The 10,109-nt window shown below is 45.5% G+C and overlaps 1 protein-coding gene across 4 annotated transcripts in view; it reads left to right on the top strand.

The window, feature by feature from the left end:
- Positions 1–1,738: 1,738 nt before the first annotated feature.
- Positions 1,739–10,109, top strand: part of POPDC3 (popeye domain cAMP effector 3) — a 65,213-nt gene continuing 56,842 nt past the window's right edge. For all 4 annotated transcript variants that reach the window (XM_075597537.1, XM_075597536.1, XM_075597538.1 and 1 more), the window contains exon 1: positions 1,739–1,974. The gene's annotated coding sequence lies outside the window, so the exon portion shown is untranslated. The remainder of the gene's footprint in view (positions 1,975–10,109) is intronic.

The following is a 10,109-nucleotide window of genomic DNA, read 5'->3' as shown; positions in this document are numbered from 1 at the left end:
TTGTCCCTAGCTGTTATACAGTAATGGAGATGCTCTCTACCACTATAGGGCGTCCCTGCAGCACAGCAGCCTACTATGACTCAGGGAATACTCCTAGGGGCCTGCGGGGATAGCTGTCCTATGCAGGCGGGTCACGGACCCCTGCACACACCTTCTTTACCTTCCGGATCTCCACTGACTAGCGTGGTGTCTCCCCAACGCTTCCCTTTCCTCCTCCCGTAGTGCTATCCTTCTGATTGGCTCCTGACATCAGGTGACCGCTCTAGAGCTCATGGGAGTTGTAGTTCCTCAACGGAGCCTTTCCCTTACAGGCCCGTCGTTCGCGCGCTTCCATTGTGCATGTGCGACCTTTCTACTCTATCAGTGCCCTCTGCAAGGTTGCGCAACAACATGGCGGTGCCCTGTACTAACGTGCCACCGCGGAACCTGCCACACACCCTCCGGGCACACATATGAGGTTCCTAACACACCCTTACACATATTAAATATTCCCTCACCCCCCCACATTGTACTTTACCTATCTCCTGGAGGACAAAGACAGCAGAGAACATGTCTCTGGCCCCCCGGGGTGTGGGCTCTGCCCCCGCTGTTGGCTATCCTCTCCTCCAATCAGGGACAGCACACCAGTCCTCCTTGCTCTGCCCAGCCACCGTCCCGGCCCGCCCTCTCACTGCCTCCGCCTTCTCAGCACTTAACGCTCGCCGGACACCTGGCAACCCTATGGTGGGTACGCTTGGGCCGGGCGCGTGGGGCCCCCCTATGCTGTGGGGCCCCCGGTTTTGTGTTTTGTTCTACTGGAAATAGACTCACGGTGGTCTTTCTCCCTCCTAATAGAGGTAAAGAGAATTTTAATCCTAATAGAGGTATATTAGTATTTTATCTGGTAGTGTTAGGACTTGTGAACAGGTGTCTGCCTTGTCGTGGCGCACAAGCTTACAATGCTTTGGCCAAAGGGTTAAACTAAATGACCCTATTTCAAGAGAATATATAAGTATTTTACTGTGTATTTTTGTCATGTTGGATGTAGCATTGGGCTTCTCTGTCGTCTGTTGTATACATATGCCACGCTCAATGGCACTCCTTTTTGACACATATATGTTTTGTGGGGCCTCAGGGGTTCAAAAAAGAGCTTGTTGGGGTTTTGTGTTTTGTTAATATGATATTAAACCTGCTATGCCTATTGTTTCTGAATGGAAAAGGGATGACATTAGTTCTGCCTGTTTTATTTTATACCTGTTGTCCTGATATTAACCCTTCCTGCCTGTCTGTGTATACTGTAGTGTTGTCACATTTACATTTAACCTTGTGATACAATAGGATATGTGCGTCCTCTGTATGTACCTGTTAGTTTGGAGTACCTAGTATTTGGGGGGATTTCCATGAAATGAATACACATTGAAAACTTTTGGGGTTGTGATTTGACATATTTATGTGTAGACTCTAGTTTTACAATGGGAACCCCGAGTAGCATCATTGCTGTTGGTGAAGGAATGTGAAATGTTTATCCTTTGTGACCGAAGCCAGAAAGCCATCTGATTTATTAACAGTCACCACACTATAGTATAAAGGAACAGATTATTATAAAATAAAAATGATTGTACCACATATTATTTTCCATTTCTCTCACACACCCCCCCAAGTTAATTCGCCAATTCAAATTTTCATCACGGTCTACTTTTATTCTCACTTCACTATCCACTCTCCTCCTCCTGACTTCCCCACACCTCCCTCCCTCCTGCTGTCCCTGTCTGTCTCTCCTCCCTCCCCCCTGTCTCCAGCAGGCAGGGAGCTGCAGGCACTGCTAGTAGTAAGGGGAGTGTGCGCGGCTCAGGGCTGCAGCCTCCCCTCTTCATGCCTATTTTAGTCACATCTCCCCGGCCACTGATCACCCCGCACAGCAGCTTCTCCTCAACTCCCTCTCACTGCCAAACTTTTCAGGGACGCCGGGGGAGCCTGCCCGCTCTGCACACCCAGGTAAGAGGGCAGGAGAGGAGCAAAGGAGGGACTGGGAGCTGAATAGTGAGAGAGAAAGGGGACCCGGGAGCTGCTGTGGTCACTGACACATGGCAGGAGTCCCAGCTGCTGACACTAAAGTTAGGTTTCAGATCAGTGATCTCCCAGAGCTGAATGTGAATACGGTGACTCTTTTGTGGTAAGGGAGAGGGAAAGAAAAGGAGATACAATCTATGTTTTTTTTTTGTCCTGATAAATCATATGCAACATCTGATCAATGGAAAACAAGACAGAAATACTTACAAATCAGTGACTTGGTATTAATTGAGGTTTCCCATGGGGTTTACACTTCATGTGCTACCCCAGGAAATCCCTGTATCCCTTGTGATTTAAACAGAACTGAGCAGGTCTGCCTGATTGTGGTGTTTTCACTACCTATCAATTACTGGACACTTCTAGTGCAAATATTAGCAACAAAAAAGAAGATTAACTGGTGTTTAGCTACTGTAGATCGTCCTTTTAAAATACATTATATATACATATAGCCGTGTGTGTGTGTGTGTGTGTGTGTGTGTGTGTGTGTGTGTGTGTGTGTGTTTTTACACACACACACAAACACACACACACAAACACACACACACACACACACACACAATACTAACACATACACTTGGTCATTTTGATAAATGTACATGTTTTTCCAATGTAAGGATATTAAGATGAATACATCTGATATTGAGATTTGATATTAAGATGAATACATCTGATATTGAGATTTAATTATTACTACGGAAAAGAGGTTCATGTGTTGTGTTTTCTATCCCTAGTACACAGTATGTGAAGGAGATTTCTCACCATTTCTAGGAGAAAGTGGTTTCTGATTTGTGTTTGAGGTGCTACCGCTTGATATTTGAATTTGCAAGTAATACAAAACCTATGGTATAGATGACGCAATCTAACGTGGCTAAGGATGCTGACTGAGTACCACTACTTTTTATTAATAATCCTACATTTACAATTATTTTTTTATAGAGAATGTTGCGTTATAAAAGGGCCTCTTTGAATAGTTCTACATATTATATCATATCTAAATATAAGAATTGGACAACATTGCTCTGCACTAGGTTCATCCTTCCTTTAAATCATGAACAGTAACATGATTTTTAACCCATTGGCTGCCAGAAGAAAAAGCATCTAGGCTTCCCTGGCAGCCGAGGGGTTAATGATACTTCAACACATCATAGCAATGTATTTCTGGCTCCTGTCCTGTGGTTGTGAACGGGTTAAAGGAATCAAGAAAACACATTCACTGAGTTCACAATACTGAAAGCAGACTGAGCCACCTGTGCTAAAACTGGGATATCCTTAAAACCTGTCCTGATGGGTGGTCCCGAGGACTGGCGTGGTGCACCTTTGTACTAGATGATACTTGATACAATAGTTAGAATAGATTTTGGAAGGTGGCACATTAGGCCTTTGGCCTGTGTAGTGTAGTTAAGATATCAAACACAGCAGAATATGTTACTATAAATGTAATGTATATGCTATTACATTAAGCCACAACTCATTTACCGTCATTCTGCAAAAGTTAATAAAAACAAAAAAGCATTCTGGGAGAAATTATGCCAATGCTAAAAAAGTCCTAAAATGAAGCAAATGTCTTTGAACCTGCCTCAGAAAAGAATATTAAGCCCAGCTAAGTTTTATGCACAAATAAAATCTGAAGAGATTTCAGTTATCATTTACTGAAAATTAAAAACATGCAGGTTGTAGAAGCTTATTAAAAGATGTATGATTCATGAGCAATTATGACTGACGTTACGGAATGCTGACAAATCACAACACAGTGGCACGTTCATTTACTTTCACTTTTAACTGTGGTCATGTCTGTTATGTGTCAGTGATGCCAAGATCTATTCAATGAAAATATAAGAATTACTAATAAAACATACATAATGTACATGATGGGAGTAGTGTTTATCAAAATTGAATGGCAGTTTTGTTCCAAATTAAAATAATGTACTGTACTGTTTCCGGTGATGTAGAAGACATGATTATATGTGATAAATACAGTATATGCCTTGTATTACATTTACATACTGGTTTTGTCATGGACAACGTGTACATAAATATAACATAAGTGCATAAATACTGTATGACAGGACAGGAACCACATTTCTTCAGTCTTAAAGGTATACAGTATAATACAGAGGATAAAAATGACAGGTAAAATGTCTATAAAAAAAAAATATATATATATTTAAAAAATAGGTTTTGCCGAATAAGCAGTGCTATTCACCCATGTTGACACTTGACAAATGAATGCAGTAAAACAGACCTGTCAAGCCTCAATCAGTGGAAGGCCCTGTCACACATCCCCTGCAAGGACGTCATAGACCTTTATGAAGAACTCTGATTAAAGCCTTTAAAATATCATATATCGGTCCAGTACCCCCAGACCTCTCTCAGTTGGGCTCTTGCAGCATGACAGCTCTATTATTGACCCTCTGGAAACCGAACAACTAGAATTGTAAAAAGGCCTTTCACATCAACTGTAAAAAAACTCCAATCCAATTCAGAATTAGACACCTCAAATGAAACCAATTTTGAATGATTGAAACACATGTAGTGACTATACAACTGCCCTAGAGAAAGCATCGAGCAATGAATAACTAACTACTTGAATACAAGGCATCTTAAGTTCTAACTACTTATTTCTGTATCGATTACTTATACATTGTTGGAACAATGTATAGTGTTTCTTTTTACTTGGTCAATAGGAATGGCGGGCAGAAGAAAAGCAAAGAGAAATAAAGGACTAATGTACTTGATGATAGAATAATTAATAAGCAAAAATAGATGTTCTGTACATATACAGATGTGGTACATATACAGATGTGGTACATATACAGATGTGGCACGACCGTGTGTTCCCTGAGCCTTTTTTACATCAAAAGAAAAAACAACGGCTTTTCCCTTTCTTCGGCCCAATTCCACAAAGCTCCGTTAAGTCACTTAACATGGTGTTAAGCTAACTGGACGTCCCTCTAAGGCTGCCTCCCCGCTAGCGCTGAGCGGGCGGCGCTTGCCGCGTTAACTTACGTACTGTATATATAAATATGTAAGTTCCCGCTCACGGGCACACACGCTCACCCGTGCTTACCAAAACAAAAAAATCTGACTTCCCCACGCGCTCAGCTGGCCCGCAATTCCGCCCCCCCGCTCGCGCTTGCGTAAATCAGAGGACACCTGGCGCTCATGCTTGGATGCTCAGTGCCAGATGGGGACTCAGCCTAAGGCCGCGTCCATGTTTAGTGCTTGCGGGCAGAGGCGCGCTAAGGCGCGCTTCCGCTTGGCACTGAGCCCCTACAGCCGCAATGAGAGCGGCTTTAGTAGGGGCTCGCCTACGCTTCTGCGCGCTTGCGGAAGCATAGGTCTTAGGAAAATTTTACATTTTCCCGTTTGCCGGAGTGCAGGGCCGGTCACGTGAGCGGTTTGCCCAATGAGGGCGAACCAGCTTTGTGACGTCACTGGCCCGCCCCCCCGACACGCCCCCGGACGGCGCACGGACCAGGGCCAGGGAAAGCACGTGCTTTCCCTCAGCCTCCACGCGCCTCAGCAAGCAAGAAGGCACCCTGGATGCAGCCTAAGGCCGCGTCCATGTTTAGTGCTTGCGGGCAGAGGCGCGCTCCCGCTCAGTACTGAGCCCCTACAGCCGCAATTAGAGCGGCTTTAGTAGGGGCTCACCTGCGCTTCCGCAAGCGCGCGGAAGCGTAGGTCTTAGGGGAATTTAAAATTCCCCCGCTTGCCGGCGCGACAGGCCGGTCACTTGAGCGGTTCGCCCAATGAGGGCGAACCAGCTCCGTGACGTCACTGGCCCGCCCCCGGCCAGTGACGCGCCCGCCCCTGGCCCGCCCCCTGACGGCCCGCTGACAGCGCATGCGGTAAGCAACCGCAAGGCCAGGGAAAGCACCCGCTTTCCCTGCGCCTCAGGGCGCCTCAGCACGCCAGCAGGGAGCCTGGCCGAGGCCTAAGAGTTATGCTGTATCCGTAAATGAGAATAATAGAACTGTAAGGCCGCGTTTATAGTGACGGTGGCGCGACCGATGCCGTCGCTACTGGCGAAAGTTGCACTTTAGTTTGGAGCGACGTCGCTGGCGACAAGGCCAGATGTCACGAAGGGGGCAGGCAGAGTGCAGTAGTCACTCTGTGAGTGGTGTAGAGACAGTCACATGTGGCGACTGTCTCTCCCAAAATAACATTTCACTGGCTTCCAAATTTTTTGTCGCTCCTTCGCCGTCGCACTTACTATAAGCACATGCGACGGGGTTCAATGTATTTGTTTTGGCGCAATGTCGCGTCGTCGGGCACTATAAGCGCAGCCTAACTTGGAGAGCCTCCAAAATACATGTTTTACCGCTCTAACAGCATAGGCAAAATCACAACTTTTTAATAAACCTATATTTTTAAGATTTTTTTTAGTTTTGCCGTTTCTTTTATATTTATTTTATTAGTCTATTGGTGGGGCTGACACTGAAAATAGAGCATCTATATAGAAATAGAGGAAGTGGTGTTTGATACGTGGAGGAAAAGCGAGAGCCAAGGTGAAGTGTCTAATGGTTCGTGTGGAAGGAGCGTCTCAGAGCCCAGGAAGTGCAGCAAGGCAGCATATATCTGCAGTGCAATGTGGTGGAGCCGATGGAGTATAGACTCCCCACCCCAGTGTTGCATAAACAGCGGATGTGACTGCAGAGAATACCCCTGAGTAGAGATGGGCACAGTTTTCGTCCAAGTTCGAATCCGCTGAAAAAAATGGCGTTTCTACACAAGTTCAACTTTTCACAATTTCATCTGAGTTCAAAAAGTCGTCTTTATATATTTAAAAAAATGATTCTGCGCAAATTTGGCTAAGGGAAAATTGCCTTAATTGTGCGAAAATAGGGACGTAAGCGGAATGGCATGCTCTCACACTGCTTTTTAAATAACAAAGAAATAGAAAAGTTTGTCCTAAAGTTTGTGGGCCGAACTTGGACTCATTCGCCCATCACCGCTACTATAGTGCTGCGGAAAGGATGGGGCATTGAGGGGAGAAAAAAAACAGGGCCACGTAACACCAAACCTGCACTTGCTTAAAGATAACCACACCTTTTGGGATTCCCCACTTACAAGTCTTTGCTTTCAACTGTGTGAGATGAGTATATAAATAACTTTATTTTTCTTATTTGAATAATTTGATCTTTTTTGTAAAACGTTAATAATTTCTAGTGAGTTTTCTAATATATTTGCACATTTTGTTTGCATTAACTACAATGGATGTTACTGATACTGACATGCAAATGAGGCATTACTACAACTGTGCATAGCCACAAAGGTTCATTAAGGTTAGCATGGGGAATTAACGTTACGTTAGTTAGGTCATATCTAAATTTGGCAATACTCACATGGAGGCCCTGAAATAGGGTTTATCAAGGTCTAGATGGTTGTACCACCACACTTAGGTATGATATAATTAACATAGGGTTTTTTCCAAGTGTTTTTTTTCTCTTTCCTCTCCTTTCTCAAATTGAGTTAATGACCTGATTCTGAATCTGATTAATGATAAGACATACTTAACGTATTGTTATTGGAAGATAACGCAATGGTATGCTACAATAACATGACGTTGGGCCTATGCTAATGATATGCAGAAGAGCTCTTTTGCATATAATTAGTTTTGTGGATACCTGTTAATTTAGGGAGCATAATCTTACCTACAATAGGGATGGGTGGATGTCACATTATGAGCTCTGTGGATGTAGTCTGTACATGTGCTGCAATACATGCTATACTCTGGACAGAAAGCAATCTCTATGTAACACATATTCCCCCCCACCCCCGTGAGATTTTGCTGCTACATGGAGTGTGGAGGTGCATACCTGCTGGCTCACAGTAGATCTGAGTCTCCAGCATGGTGGTAGGGGATGTCAGAACAGGCTTCTGGGGTATAAACTGATTCGTACTCCTGGTGACAGTGCCTCCATCTCTTGCAGTCCCCAGGGATATGGGGAGAAATCCCTGCAGGAGAGTTTCTTTGCTCTGCTCCCTGAGCTTTCAGTCTCAGTCAAGAAGGTATGGTAAAACACTAGAGCACTTTATTCACACTGTAGTTTCCACAGCAAACACAGCAACAGTAGAGTTTAGGGCCGTCACCCTTAGGATGTTCCTGGACCTGCACTCCCAGCCTAGGGGCACCAGAAGCAATCCTAGCTCTTTTCTTACTCCCTGGTGGAGTAAGAGGCATAGTCTCCCGCTGCTCCCCTAAGGGAGGGCACACAGATTGGCAGAGCCCTGCACAACTGGTTTGGGACTGGCCTCTCTCAAAGGTAGAGGCAAACTGAACTAAATCAGGAAGTGCAGCTCATTTGTAGAGGAAAAGTAGGAACTAGTCCTGAGTCCCTGATTGGACACAAGGCCTGGTTGCATCGCCTCCCCTGTGACTCACTGAAGCTGCAGGGTGTGGGAAAAACCCATGATTAGTCTTGGCAGGCCTGCTCTTACTAGGGCTTACTGCCAGGAGAAGGGCAGACTGGTAGCCAGTGAAACCAGCCCTGGCTACATCTAAAAAAAAAAAAAGCATATAGCAGGATTTTATGTCCATGTTGAAAACTGTGCATATAATATTTAAAAAAATAAGTTACAATATATTTGACCTAAGTTGGTTTGCACCTATCCTATTTAGTTCTATTTGCACCCATTCTAATCGACAGGATGAACAGGGCTCAGATTATGCTGAAGTTGTTGAGTGGTGGGGGTTTGGGCTAGTGTTTGTTGAGTGGGGGCGCTGGAGGATAGTCTGCAGAAGTTGTGTAGCGGAGGGGGAGCTTTATGCTAACGGTGTGAGCGACCCTGGAAGTACAGTACTGGTCGGCAAAGCCTCTCTACCACCAAGCTCGAGAAACTAGGTCTGAGTCTTGTTTCTATTTGCGACCACATTTGCACTCCAGAGCTATAGAAAGAGTGGCAGTACAAATGAGCAGGAGGCATCAAAAGATATTACTCGATTATACCAAAGTTGCTAACACTCCAATAAATAGTCATATAAAACCGCACTGTGAATCTGAAATTACAGTCGTTGACTGGTTTTCGAATTATGTAAAAGTTTGGTGAAAATCTACCTTATTTATAGTTACTAAAATCATTAAATATAATGACATAAAAAATGCAATTTATATTTATTCTTCAGAAAATCAGAAGAAACCCCTCTAGATTCCATCTTCCTTTCAGACGATATACTTGGAATGAATAGAGATCCTGTAAGGCCATGAATACTTCTATTGACCAAAAGTTCCTTCTATAAGACTGTATGCACTGTAGAAGGGGTGCTATATTAGGCCGAGACCCCGCTGCCTCAGTCAACGCGCTCACACTGCATGCAGGCGGCGCGTTGAAAGGCCATTGACCGCTACTTGCGGTTCGTAGGGAGCGGGAGCTGGTTTGAGGAGGGGGGGCGTGGTTTGAGCAGAGGGCTGCAGCGGGGGTCTCCCGGGCTGCAAGAAGGTGCAGCGAGCCCCCTCACATGCCCTCTACTGCTCGCTCTCCTTGCTGCTCCTCCCCCCACCCCCCATCCCGGTCGGTCCCCCCTCTTCCCCACCCCCCCCACCACACACAACATATACACTCATACTCACATATACACACAGCCTGCGAAACGGGCACCAGAGGGGGGGGGGATGCTGCCATGCCGTACAGAGGACAGTGCAGATCAGACCTCCCTCCCGTAGCTCCAGACAGCTCCACAGTTCCCCTCCTCATTGGCTGACTGCTGCACCACATGACGCGTCAGCCCGGCAAACCACCAGGAGCTTGCAGCTCCGGCGGGCTGACGCATCACAGCACGCAGTCAGCCCTGTCGGAAGGCGGCAGCGGGGACCAGCACACTTTGGGTAAGGGGCTGGTGGCCCGCGCGCACGCGGCCGATCGCAGCGGGGCCTCAGTCTTAGGGTTTCCAAGTTGGCTGCTGGGTATTTACAGCTTTAGATAATGGAGAACTCCAATCTGTTTAGGGAATTTGTTCGCAATGGAAAATGAATTCAACTGATTAGTGGCAAAAACAGTATTCACAGAGATGGGGCAAGATTGTTCAAACCATGCTAAGCTTTAGGGCACGCAAGGGCTTT

This window comes from Ascaphus truei, chromosome 4 (genome assembly GCF_040206685.1).
Source record: "Ascaphus truei isolate aAscTru1 chromosome 4, aAscTru1.hap1, whole genome shotgun sequence".
Lineage (NCBI taxonomy): Eukaryota > Metazoa > Chordata > Amphibia > Anura > Ascaphidae > Ascaphus > Ascaphus truei.
The sequence above is the reverse complement of the archived record's forward strand: the minus strand, read 5'-3'. Positions and strand labels throughout refer to the sequence as shown.